Source organism: Equus caballus, chromosome 23, assembly GCF_041296265.1.
Source record: "Equus caballus isolate H_3958 breed thoroughbred chromosome 23, TB-T2T, whole genome shotgun sequence".
NCBI lineage: Eukaryota > Metazoa > Chordata > Mammalia > Perissodactyla > Equidae > Equus > Equus caballus.
In genome coordinates this window covers 32,551,036-32,563,849 of record NC_091706.1, presented here as the reverse complement: position 1 = coordinate 32,563,849, position 12,814 = coordinate 32,551,036, and positions in this window count along the sequence as shown.

Below are 12,814 nucleotides of genomic sequence, written 5' to 3'. Positions count from 1 at the left end.
CAGGGTTTTGTATACATTGTTAAGCCATTAAAGTATGAAAATGGGGAAAGACATCTTTGACTTTTTGGAACTAATCCATTCTGTTTTTACAGCATTGCTTATCCTAGTTTCTTTTTCTTTATTCATGTTTTGCTCATATTTCTTTTGCTGGGGAAGACTCATCCTGAGCTAACATCTGTTGCCAATCTTTCTCTTTTTTTTTTTTTTTTTAATGGGAGCTACCACCACAGCATGGCCACTGGCAGATGAGTGGTGTGTTTCCACGCCTGATAACCAAACCTGTGCCACCAAAGCAGAGTGCACTAAACTTTAACCACTAGGCCATCAGGGCTGGCCCTGTTTTTCTCATATCTTACACCAAGGATAGCAAAAGCCTGACTCAGGTGTTTCCACTCATCTGTCAGTTCCTATAACAATCATGAACAATTGATCTTGACCCCTTTTCCCTCTAGGTTTAGAAGCAGCTTCAGAATCCTTCTTAACACAGTTCTCCGGGCAGCCACTATCTATCATCAGTTGTGTGACAGGAAAATTATTTGCCTATCCTATTTTATGTACTTTTCATCAAACATGGTTTTAGATCTCAGTATGGGATAGAAATTTCAACCTTTAGGAATTTTTACGGCATTTACTAAGTGGTAGAGTAGATTTTATTCTGATCAGAGTTGCAGAATTAATCAGCCCCAGGGGCATCATTCATCCCCTGGGGTTGTGCAATGCACAGCCTACAGAGAGATGTGGGAAGTTTTCCCCCGTATTAGTCACATGTTCATTTTATTTATCACTTTTAACTATTTTGGGAAAAAAAAAACTTTTTTAGGATATTTTTGACTCCAACCATGACTTGCTTATAAAAAGAAATTATTTGTTTTTTAATATTTAAATGCTTTTAATAACTATTAAATAAAGATATTTATGTGTACTATTATTAAATGTTACTAAAAGTAACTTAAGATGAGAAATCCAGGGTAGGATGGTGGCCCCAATGTAGTCTTTCAAACTTTTCAACAAAATATCATTACAAATTGAAAAAGATAAAAACATAATCCATTTCCAAAATCTAAGGCTGATATACCACCAAGCCTAGGAGATATTTGTATTCTCTGTGTAGTTAATAAAAGAGATTAAAAGTCACATTGGTATCTAAAGGCAGAGAAGGAGCCAGCCCCAGTGGCTTAGTGGTTAAGTTCAGCATACTCCACTTTGGTGACCTGGGTTTGGTGCCCAGGAGCGTACCTACACCATTCATCAGTTAGTGGCCATGCTGTGGCGGCATCTCACATACAAAAGGAGGAAGATTAGCAGTGGATGTTAGCTCAGGGTGAATCTTCCTCAGAAAAAAATAAATAAATAAAAATAAAGGCAGAGAAAATCTTGGAGGCTTGGAAGGGAGGACCAAACACATTAGTTAACCTGCCATCCATCTGGGGCACCAAAAGGGATATAACTGGAACCCAAGTGAACAGAATGAAGCCAAGTTCATCTGCATTTCTCCTTCTTCAAGTATAATTAAGTAGGAGACAGAGACTACGAGCTCTTCTCCTTTTTAAATTTATTCTCCACGCACTCTTTTGAGGATGATGACATTTCTTCTCTGGATGCTACTGTTGGTGATATTTCAAAGCTCTGCCCTTCCTCTGAGTCTGCCAGATGCAGCTGCCTCCCCCTTATTCTGCAAGGCTTCTTCGCAGACCTTGCGCAGGTTCGTTCTCTCTACCCACCCTCAATCTGGGGATGATTAGCCAGGGCAGGGTTTGTCAATGGACAAACTGTGTACATGACCTGTGGTCCTGCTCTCTGTCCACTCCCACCCAGCCCCAGTCCAGCCGCTGATTTCATCCTAGCAAGCATAAGGATGCAATATTTTGATACTAACTGCTCTGGGCATTTTACTCTCCCTCTTCAGGCTGCAGTCAGCCCCTTCAGGCTTATGTCTTAAGGAAGGCCACAGGAGAACAACAAAGAGTCACGTCCCAGCTCTCTCCATATGGGCTTCTGAAAGTCTCAGCCAGAGGTAATACATTGAGAGATGTTTCTGAGCCTCAAAAACTGGGTTTTAAGTATCAAGAAGCAAAGTTTATCCTATGAATAATAGATAACTTAAAAGCCAGTTCTTGGGCCCAAGACTTGATTCAAAGAGCAAAGTAAAAGTAAGAAAGTTAAATCCTGCTACGAGTCCCTGACAAGTGCCTGCCTCTCTTAGGACAGAGCTCCCAGGAGAGGACCAGTACACTCCCAGGCCACAGTGAGGTTGCAAAAGCAGAAAGGACCCTACTTCATTTCCCAGGAAGAGTCTAAGGCTGTACCCCGAGACTCTTGCATAAATCCATGGCTTAAATTTTCCTGTATCCCCAAAAAGATGCAGAAGTGGCTAAGAAAGGCTTGCAGCCTGGGCAGCTCCTTGCAAACAGGAACAAGTATACCTTGAGTACCCAGACACCGAGACAGGACTAAAGGTCAGTGGGCACAGACATGACAAACCAAAATCCAAATGGAATGGGTTAAATCTCCTACCTATCAAAGGGACAGCTGCCAATGACAGGGGACTGACCCTTTCCCTGCAGTACCACCATGTGATTTAAGCCCCTGGATCTGAAAAAAGAAGACAGAAAACAAACTCTCATTTTATGGGATGGGGGGTGGGAGCGGGAGTGGGGGGCATTGAAGACCTGAATTGTCTGGATTGAACACGAAATAACAAGTTAGCAAAAAATGACTGAGATTAAACTGTCATTAGGCACTTATAATAAAGACAAGTTGTATCACAGAAAAACTGAAGAGAGTTATCATTGCACACCTCGTTAAAGACTCAGAGCCCTTCACAAGTTTTGGGATACATTCAGGTCTCTGTGACACAGGTGTATCTCCTGCTATCCCCATATTATGTCCTCTGATATACTGACCAGAAATAGTACATGAAAACTCTAACTCCCAACCTACAGAGCAAAGTTCTTTCCATCTGTCCCACACCCAGCCCACCAAACAGACAGAGTGGGTGGTACCATTTGAAGGGTCTACCCTGCCAGAATGCCCTATACCTCTTTAGGGCCCAGGCTCGGTCTAAACAGAGAGAGAGGCATGGCATCAAGTGGGGTTAGGAAGGCTGCTTCTAGCCAGTGAGCACTCTTTCATGGCAAATTAGAAAAAGATGCCTGCTATGCCAGGCACTCTTGTGTAGTAAACAACCTGCCCAACTGCACACAGGGTTCATTAGTTGGAACATGAGAAATTTAATCTACTTTCTTCACAAACAAGACCTAGAAGGAGGGATGCTCATTTTCTGGTTGTATTTACCCTCACACTATAAATAAGGAGGAAATGTGGAGAAAATATGGTATGTTTTCCTGCCTTTTTGTCAGATAGTCTTTATTTTACGAAATAACATGGTTCTAGGTCGCGTGCTGACTTTTTTTTTAATTTAATCCAATTAATCCATCTGCAAATGCCTTCTAACTAATGGCAATTCCTGGTCAGATACTGGGATTAAGTTGTCCTTGATGAAGGCGGATGTTTTGGCCTCAGAAACCCTATGTGGATGGTGTTCAGACTCAATGTATCCCTTATCTCTCTCCACAGAGCTTCCAGCTCCTAAATGAAGTCAGCAGAGGCAAATAGAGAGGATGAATTACCACTGCTCTGCCCAGCAGTCCTTCGAGAGTCCTGCAGATGCTATATGTACTGATTCTTAAAGCTGTTTTTAGTACTTCCTGGAGATGTAGCATGCATGTACAATAGCCCCAGGTGGCCATCCCTAAACAAATTATGTAAATTACTAAGCCTCAGATTGCTCATAGTTAAAACAAGGCTTATAATATCTACCACATAGGATTTTGTGAGATTTTGTGACCCAGCACTCATGAGAACCTCCAGCCCAGGCCTCCCACAGTGAATATGTGTGCACCTTGGTTCCATGAGTCTGGGGTTACCAAGAGGTCTCCTTGCCAATAAGAATGCACATTTCCCTGGCATGTGCCATATCCGTATTATGCAGTAGCTGTAGATCCATTTCAGAGACGTGTGTGGTTAATTCTAGGAGGCCCTGGAGGTGTTCTTGTGATTACATTTGACCATCCTGTAATTTCCCTCAGGCTTCCTCACTTCACTCTGCTACTTGCAGAGTCGCTTGAGGGCTGGACCTCACCACAGCCTCTATTGCAGGATCCACCAAGATCATATTAGTGTCAGTGCTCCTAAAACAACAAACCATTACGAGCCAAAGTAAGCACTGGGTTCCCACTGTCTACTGAGCAGAAGTAGGCTATGCCATCTTATCACCATGTTTCATTGCAGCCTTTCTTCACAAAGCAACCCCCAGAGTTTGTAGGGGCCCCAGCTGCCCTTGGTTTCTCAGGACTGTCCTGGTGTTAGCTTTGAAAATCCCACATTCCTGGTAACCCTCAGTCCCAGGCAAACCAGAACCATGAGTCATCCTAAACTTCAGACACTAGATATGTGAAATCCTCAGGGAAACAGACATCATTCTCTCTTCAACCTCCCCATGTCCCCGGCCCCATCCTGTCTGTGTTTGCCCCCAGAAAACAAACATAAACCTGTATTAGTTTCCTATTACTGCCTAACAAATTACCATGAGCTTAATGGTTTAAAATAATACCCATTTATTATCTCATAGTTTCTGTAGATCAGAAGTCTGAGTATGTCTCCATTGGGATCTGTGCTCTGGGTCTTCTATGGTAGAAATCAAGGTATCAGCCAACTTGAGTTCTCAGCTGGATGCTCTGGGGAAGGACCCACTCATAAGCTAATTAAGGTTGTTGGCCAGTTCAGTTGCCAATTCAGTTCTTGTGGTTGTAGGACTGAGGTCTCCATTTCCTTGCTGGCTGTTAGTCAGGGGCCACTCTCAGCTCCTAGAAGCCACCTATACTCCTTGCCAGTGGCTCCCTCCATCTTCAAAGCCACCAACAGGGAATCTCCCTTGTATCAAATCCCTCTCAGACTTACAGTTTCTTCAGGGAGATCCCAGTCCCTTTCAAGGGCTCAACTGAGTAGATTGGGTCCACCCAGGATAATTTTCCTTTCTTGAAGTCAACTGTATCGTATAACATAACCTAATTACAAAGTAATATCTCACCATATTTAAAAGTTTCACCCACTCTCAAGGGGAGGAGATTATATGAGGGTGATGGTCATTGGGAGGCCATCTTAGAATTCTGCCTACCACACCTCTTCTCCCCAAGTATATCAAAAGTTGCAAAGAGATGCCTGATGAGGGCAAGGCCCCAACACCTCATCAGACACAGCCAGACAGTCTCATTTGAGCTTCTTTAATATCAACTATGGCTTTCTTACATTCATGTATTCTTTCTCATGGACCAAATATTTATTGAAAATCGATTGTGAGCCTGGCACTATGTTAAGTGCTGGAGATCCATGATAAACAAGAGACATGATTCTTGCTCTTGTTTAGTGGGGCAAAATTAATCAAATAATCATAAAATGTAAAATTGTGTCTTTGACCGGTACAAAGAACAGAGGTATATGGTGCCATGATATCCTACAAAGGACCCCATCTGGATAAAAAAATAAGGGGCAGAAATTGCTGGCTGCCCACCAGAATCCACTGTCAATCTCTGTTACAGAAGAAGGCACAGGGCTGCCCAACTGCACTACATTTTCCAGCTTCTCTTGCCTTTAGGTGTGGCCATGTGACAAAGTCCTCTTCAACAAGTAGAAGTCAAGGGTGCCACTTCCAGGCCTGGGCTATTAAATTCATTGTCACTCTTATGAGTGACAATTGTATGACCCAGAGCAACCACAAGTTATGTGTTGACGATGGCAGAGCCACCAACAGCCTAAGTGCTTGAACGACTATATGGAGAGAATCCACTCCCACCACCTGACCACCACCACTGTCACCACCAATACCAGCCTGGACTATTATGTAAGAAGGACAGAAACTTCTCTTTTGTTTGAGCCATTACTTTTAGGTCTACTCGTTTCAGCAGTTTCTTTACCCAAGTAACACAGAACTACGTGCTAGCAGGAAAAATAAAACATACATAATACTGTCTTATCTTACATTCACCTCATGTGTGTCTGAAAGTCTTTCCCATCTAGTAGGAGATTTAATTCTCCCAATAACCCAGTGAGACAAGTAATAGGACATCTATTACCACCCCCACCTGCCGGATGTGGCTCAAAGGAATTCAGTGACTCAGGGAGGCTCCCATAGCTCATTAGTCATTTCTGGGACCTCTTATCACTGACTCATCATTTGGATTTGGATGGCTCATCCCTTTCTTTCTTTATTTCTAGGATACGGTCTTCCCTGTTTTCCCACCTAAGAAGAAGAAATTCTGTGGGGCTTGTCTATGAAACACTGTAGCAGAAACACAACACAAATGCGATACTCAGTTCTGTAAGTTATGCATGCAGGAGAGATAATATTTGACAATGCCTTCTTCATTGCATACCCTTCAGTATCTTGGGTCCATTGGAAGCAGATTGACATGCAACACAATAGGCTGCTGAGCTATTATTGGTCTTAGATCTCTTAAATTTTAACATCCTAGGTTATCTCATCTTTGATCTCATCCTTGGTGGGGTCCTTTTGACTTCATTTATTCATGTGTGTATCACAAAATACACATTTCCAGAATCTTTCATTCATTAGTGTGTTTAGTGTGTTCACCCAAATTTATGAGCATTTACTATGTAAAAGGCACTATGCTAGGCAGTGGCTATCCCACAGTCAACAATGCAGGCACGGCCCCTGCTCTCAGCAAGATCACAATCTAATCAGGAGAGAAAATAAGAAACAAGCAAATACGCAGTTTTGTGTAATTATAATTAGTCATCCATGCAAAGACAGAGCCAAGCAGTGAAGATGATGAGAACTGAAACTCTTTTTATCTCTTCTTACCTCTAGTTGCGTAGACAATGCAGTCTATGGGCAAGCCAAGGTTAGCATTATAAACAAATGCATTATTTCCAAGTTGCTAAGATAGCCAATTTTTGACCTCTGGACAGCTTAAGTAGCTTTGCCTCAATTCTAGGAAGCTGAGCTACATTAGCTACTTAACTATAGTGGCTGAGCTAAGGCTAAACTAAATGGCTGAACCAAGGTTCCTAATTCAGGTATCTTCCTCCTCCTTCCAGATTGTTTCTGCTTTGTTTCCCTTTTCAGGTGGGGAAGATAGAAAGAGGGAGGGAGGGCATCAGAGAGAGGAGGAGGGAGGGAGGCGGGGAGGAAAAGAGAGAGGGGAGGGAACGGAGCACTGTTATAAGCGAGAGCCTTGCTCTTTTGTACCCAACATTCTGATCATCTGTCCTCAGGCCCTGACTGGGTGAGGAGATGTGGTGTGGGCACTGAACCAACCTGGGAGATACTTCCGTTCAAGGTCAAGGATTCCCCCAAATCATCATAGTTTAAGAAAACTATGTCTTTGCCCTGTGGCCCCGCTACCACAGTTCTGCCTCCACAAAGCCCGCTCTATGTCCCCGCACAAGTTGGCAGAAGAGTTGATAGGATTTGAGCACTAGGCTGAGGAGGGAAACGATTTTAGGAAAGGAAAAGAAAAGAACATGTATTGAGTGCTTATCATATGCTTGCCATATATTCTAAGTGCATTCATGAGCATTCTCTCATGAAATCCTCACAACTTTACGGTTGCATAGTCTTCTCAGAGGATCCCCTGCTGCACTAGCCCAAAGAGGTTATCATCTTCTCCTGTAAACATCCTGCATTTCTAAACCCAAAGGGCAGAGGCGAGCCCCTCATGTAACTTGTCTGGTCATTCTACATGCAACAATTCCCACATTTAACTAAAGAAAAGCTTACCAGAAACTGGATTGAAATTTTTGGCAGATCATAGGCACAGAGAGAATAAAACCATAGGTCTATACATTTTAATCTCATTCCTTATTTCAAGCCCCTGCTCATGCATTTCCCCCCTTTTTAAGCTTAGGAGATACAGCTCTGATGTCCTTGGCTCCCTACACATCAATGAGATGCAGCACCACAGAGCTGAAACCTGGGGGAACTCAGACCCAAAACATCCACGAATAGAACATATGGCTTCCCTGAAGCAGAGTGGCACAGTGACATGTGTCTTTACAAACTTAACAGGCCGTAGTCCGCTACAGCTGCCAAGGAACAGGCTGTCTGTCTTGGCATTAGCTATCCTCTGTTCATAAATTAGGTTTTCAGCTGAGTTTAGGTATGGAAACCAGACAGCTTCTAAAATGAAAGAGGCTTCTCAAGCAGAACCAAAAAGCATATTCAGATGCTGGGCTGAGTACTCATAATATATAGATGTTTTGTTGATTAATAAAACAGTGATTTCTTTATGCATCAGAGAAACGTCACCACATCCATACTGAAGCGTCACAACTTTGTATACAGCTATGCGGGAGAGGAATCTCTGGGTATACAGCTAGGGAAAGCAAGGTCCACAGCAGAGTTACATGCGCATCTCCCCACCACCATCACCACTACTACCACCACCTCCTTCACCTCTCAACAAGGTCTGTCTCAGATGCTTTTGGGTGGTCCCATAGCAATGGCCCATCATAGCATTTCACTGTGTTGTAACTCTCTTTACACTTGCCTGTATCCTTGCTAATATGGAAGGTCCGTGAGGACAAAAGCCACATTAATATTGTTGACCACTGTATTCCCTGCACTTCACATAGAACCAGATACATAACAGGCACTCAATGGGTATTTGTTGAATGGGTGAATAAATTCCTTCTACTCTTAGATCAGATTCCTTCTCTCCCTTTGCACACAGTTTCTCCAGCCTTGGTGTGTGCTTCCTGGCCTCAGATTTTACAGTCCCTGGATGGTTCCTCACAACAAGAACTTTCTCAGAATCCATACTTGCTTCATACACGTGTTCGCTACTAAAGGAGTCCACCTGTAACGTACATGTAATTGAGGAGCGGATGTGCTTATTGTGGCCCGAAGTGGAAGGAAGATTCTTCTCTCCTTGAGACCACAGAGAGACAGCATATTCTAGACTCAGCTAATATCTTAAACCTTTATTATTCCAAGGGATTTTTCCTCTACCTAAATCATGCTGCTAAATTCTTTCTCCATCTGACTTTTTCTCGGTGTTTTTTTATTATTATAAAAGTAGCCAGCTCATTGCTAAGATGAAAAATTTTCAAAAGTACAAAAAGTGAAAAGAGAAATACTAAAACCTCCCATGTTGTCAAGGTCCACACGGTCACTATTAGCATGTTTCCATCTGACTTTTTTTGGGGTGGGGGGGGCAAGATTAGCCCTGAGCTAACATCTGCTGCCAATCCTCCTCTTTTTGCTAAGGAAGACTGGCCCTGAGCTAACATCCGTGCCCATCTTCCTCTACCTTATATGTGGGACGCCTACCACAGCATGGCTTGACAAGCAGTGTGTAGGTCCACACCCGGGATCTGAACCAGTGAACCCTGGGCCGCTGAAGCAGAACACGCAAACCTAACTACTGTGCCACCAGGCTGGCCCCTCCATCTGACTTTTTATCCTGGTTCTTCTTTCACAGTGGAGTTATTTACCATCATACCAACCCCTGGAATGTTGTGTTTTTTCCTGGGATGCTATCATCTTTTTCTCTCTTTTCCCATTTTATATACTGTCCCTGGCTTACCCATTTACTACCAATGCTTCAGGTACCCTATATGTTATTTACACGCTGTTAGAGTTGAGCTGAATTGAATTGAATTGCCACTTTCTCCTCCTTCTCTTCAGGGCCTGGCCAATGGGGTATGCACACAAAGATGACTAGCCAAACAAAACATGCTCTTTATTAATGGCATTAACAGAGCAGAGCTCTAGTAAAAGCTGAAATCGGGGAAACAGCTCAGGCTCAAGGTCGCAGTGGGATCCCCCGCTTCCCAGCCATGTGTGGAGAAAGTGAACAACAAAGGTCAGCACTGCAGAGGCAACCCCAAATCTACTTACACATCTACCTGAATGGGCAAGAATCAGAGGCTGGCCTCGCCAGCCCCGACACAGAGGGACAGACAAACAGCCACAGACAGAACAAGCTCAACTCCAAAACTTTGAGCTGACCGGGCTTTGCAGTCCCCATCTGGCCAGGCCTGTCTGACCCATGGGGGAAGGCAGGGCAAAGAAAGGGCATAACTATACTTCACACAGGGAAAGTCCTTAACATTCTAACCTGTCAGCAGCACGGATCCGAAAAGTGGAAGAAAAAAGAGGGCATATCAGTAATAACACCATTAACACAGTGGCTCTGCCCTCAGTAAAATGCAGCCCATTAACTTCAAGCTCTGAGCTGGTAATGAATCTTTTCTCTCTCTCTTAGCAAGGAGTGAAGGATGGGATGTGAGAAGAGACAAAACATCCTCCCTAGTACTCCTCCAATTAGTCCAGTTAACTATGGGCTAAAGCAATAATGAACAGGCAGTATTGCTCCCCAAAATGTACCTGGCACATAGTAGGTACTCCCTACTTTACTAAATAAGTGACTCTTGAATGTGTACCTCCAGTCCAGATCCCTGTCACGAACTCCAGAGCTACTATGTCCACTTGCCCCCAGCCTTCCTTCCTATGCTCCCGTTTAGTAAACGGAACCATCATCCACGCAGGTATTCAAGTTGTAAACATCCAACTCTGCATAACTCTTGCCATTAAGTATGGATCACCCCCAAAAGAAATTAATTTGTTACCCAATAGTCAGTCACTCTCTTTCTCTCTCTCTCATTCTTTCAGTGAGAGAGACTACTACCCAGTAATCAGTCTCTCTCTCACGTTTCTAAGGAAAAGCAGGAGAAAAGAAATTTGGTTTATTCAAAGGAATTTATCTAGGCTTTTGATGTCTAAGAAACACGCCTTGAAGACAAAAGTTGGACTCAGTTTTTTTTGTGAGGAAGATTTGCCCTGAGCTAACATCTGCTGCCAATCCTCCTCTTTTTTCGCCTGAGGAAGATTCACCCTGAGCTAACATCTGTGGCAATCTCCCTCTACTTTGGATGTGGGATGCCCCACAGCATGGCTGATGAGTGGAGTGGGTCCACACCCAGGATCTGAACCCACGAACCCAGGCCGCCGAAGCAGAGCGCACAGAACTTTAACCGCTTGGCCACAGGGCCAGCCCCCAGTGGACTCACTTCTTATTGCTCTCACTATATTCCCTTACTTGATAGATAATTAGCCTGCAAACTTTCCTCTTCATATCTTATTAATTATCTCTTAGTTCATCAAGTCAAGTATACAAAATTATGTTTTTTAACCACAACCTCAGCCAAAAAAAACTCCTTAGATATTGTTTTTCATATATTACATTTCTTAAGCAGATTAAAATTATTTCTGCAACCCTTTCTAATACTACACTGGTTAAAACTATCTCCCATTGCCTTGTTATTCAACGTAATTATTTTTTGGCTTTAAAATACTGAAAGCATCCTCAACTACTGAATTATCAATCAAGAAAAAGCACCATTTTCTCTGTGATATGAAACTTCCAAAGAAATGTTAATAACTCCTTCACCATCCAATTTTAAAACATTTCATCTCCTCTACAAATCCTCTGAAAGTAACCAAAATTCAAAGTATCCACATGAAAGACCCATATCAACACCAATATCTTCATGACACCTTATATTTCTTAAAAAATTTGCCAACCAGTTCTCATCTTAGCAAGAGCTTGGATAACCCATTTACGAAATAGCTTTTAGTTCACCAGTTTGATTTTGCTAGAAGTAGTTCACAAATGCATGGCAAAGAATTCAAAGAAAACAATTAGGTATGCTATCAAACAGGGCTTGAATTGAAAGAGAACAGGTATGAAACCAAGGCTTGACTGTAAAAATAAATTAACACATGAAATGTGTAGAGAGGGTAGAAATAAAATGTCACCCCTAGTAAGTGGCTGTTGTAGAAGGGGTCATAACATTCATCTATTTCTTCCTGATTATTAGAGAAGAATACAATTTCCGCCCAAGGAGGACCTCAGAATATTCATCTTCTGGCTGACAGCAATACTGCCCTGCATTTCATTTTAACTACAATATTCAAATAACAAATATATTCCATCCATCTACATTATGGAAATCCATAAATTTTACTCTATAAATTAGTTCTTGGCATTCTCAGCCATTACCCTGCTTTTTTATTATCTGGTCTGCATAGATCCATTGAAGTAATTTTTTTTAGGATTGGGTATTTTTTCTGGGGAAAGTATTTGTAATAGCTTTCCTTTAACTTATGAATTTATTCAAATTAAATATCTGCAAGCAGGGTCATCTCTGGAATATGAAATACTTGAAAAATTCATATTCTATGGAGTCAGAGATCTGACTTCCAGTCATGAATCTGCCACTTTTCAGCTCAGTGGCCTTGAGTAAATCACGTTTTCTGCCCCATAATTTTTTCATTTGCAAAATGGAGTTGATGCTAATACCTACCTCATAAGATTTTGGTGAAAATGTAATGAAATTGTACATGTAATAACACAAAAACAGCTCCTAGCACCTACAGACATCCAACAAATGTTATCTTCAAAGAAAATATGGGTGAATAATTTTACATCTTTAAATGAGAAAAATCTTTCCAAGTATGGTGCAAAGCCAGAAACCATAAATGAAAATGTTAACATATTTACCTAAAACATAAAGGTTTTTTAATAACAAAAATATTTCAATCAAGGATCAAAGACAACACCTGGAGAAAATATTTGCCACATATGTACCAGGAAAAGGGTAAATATCCACAGTGCACCAAGTTTTTATAAATCAGCAGAAAACAGAAAGAAAAATGGGTAAAGGATATAAATAGACTATTCAAAAAGAAATAGGGCCAATAAATATACGAACAGATGTTCAGCATCACCAG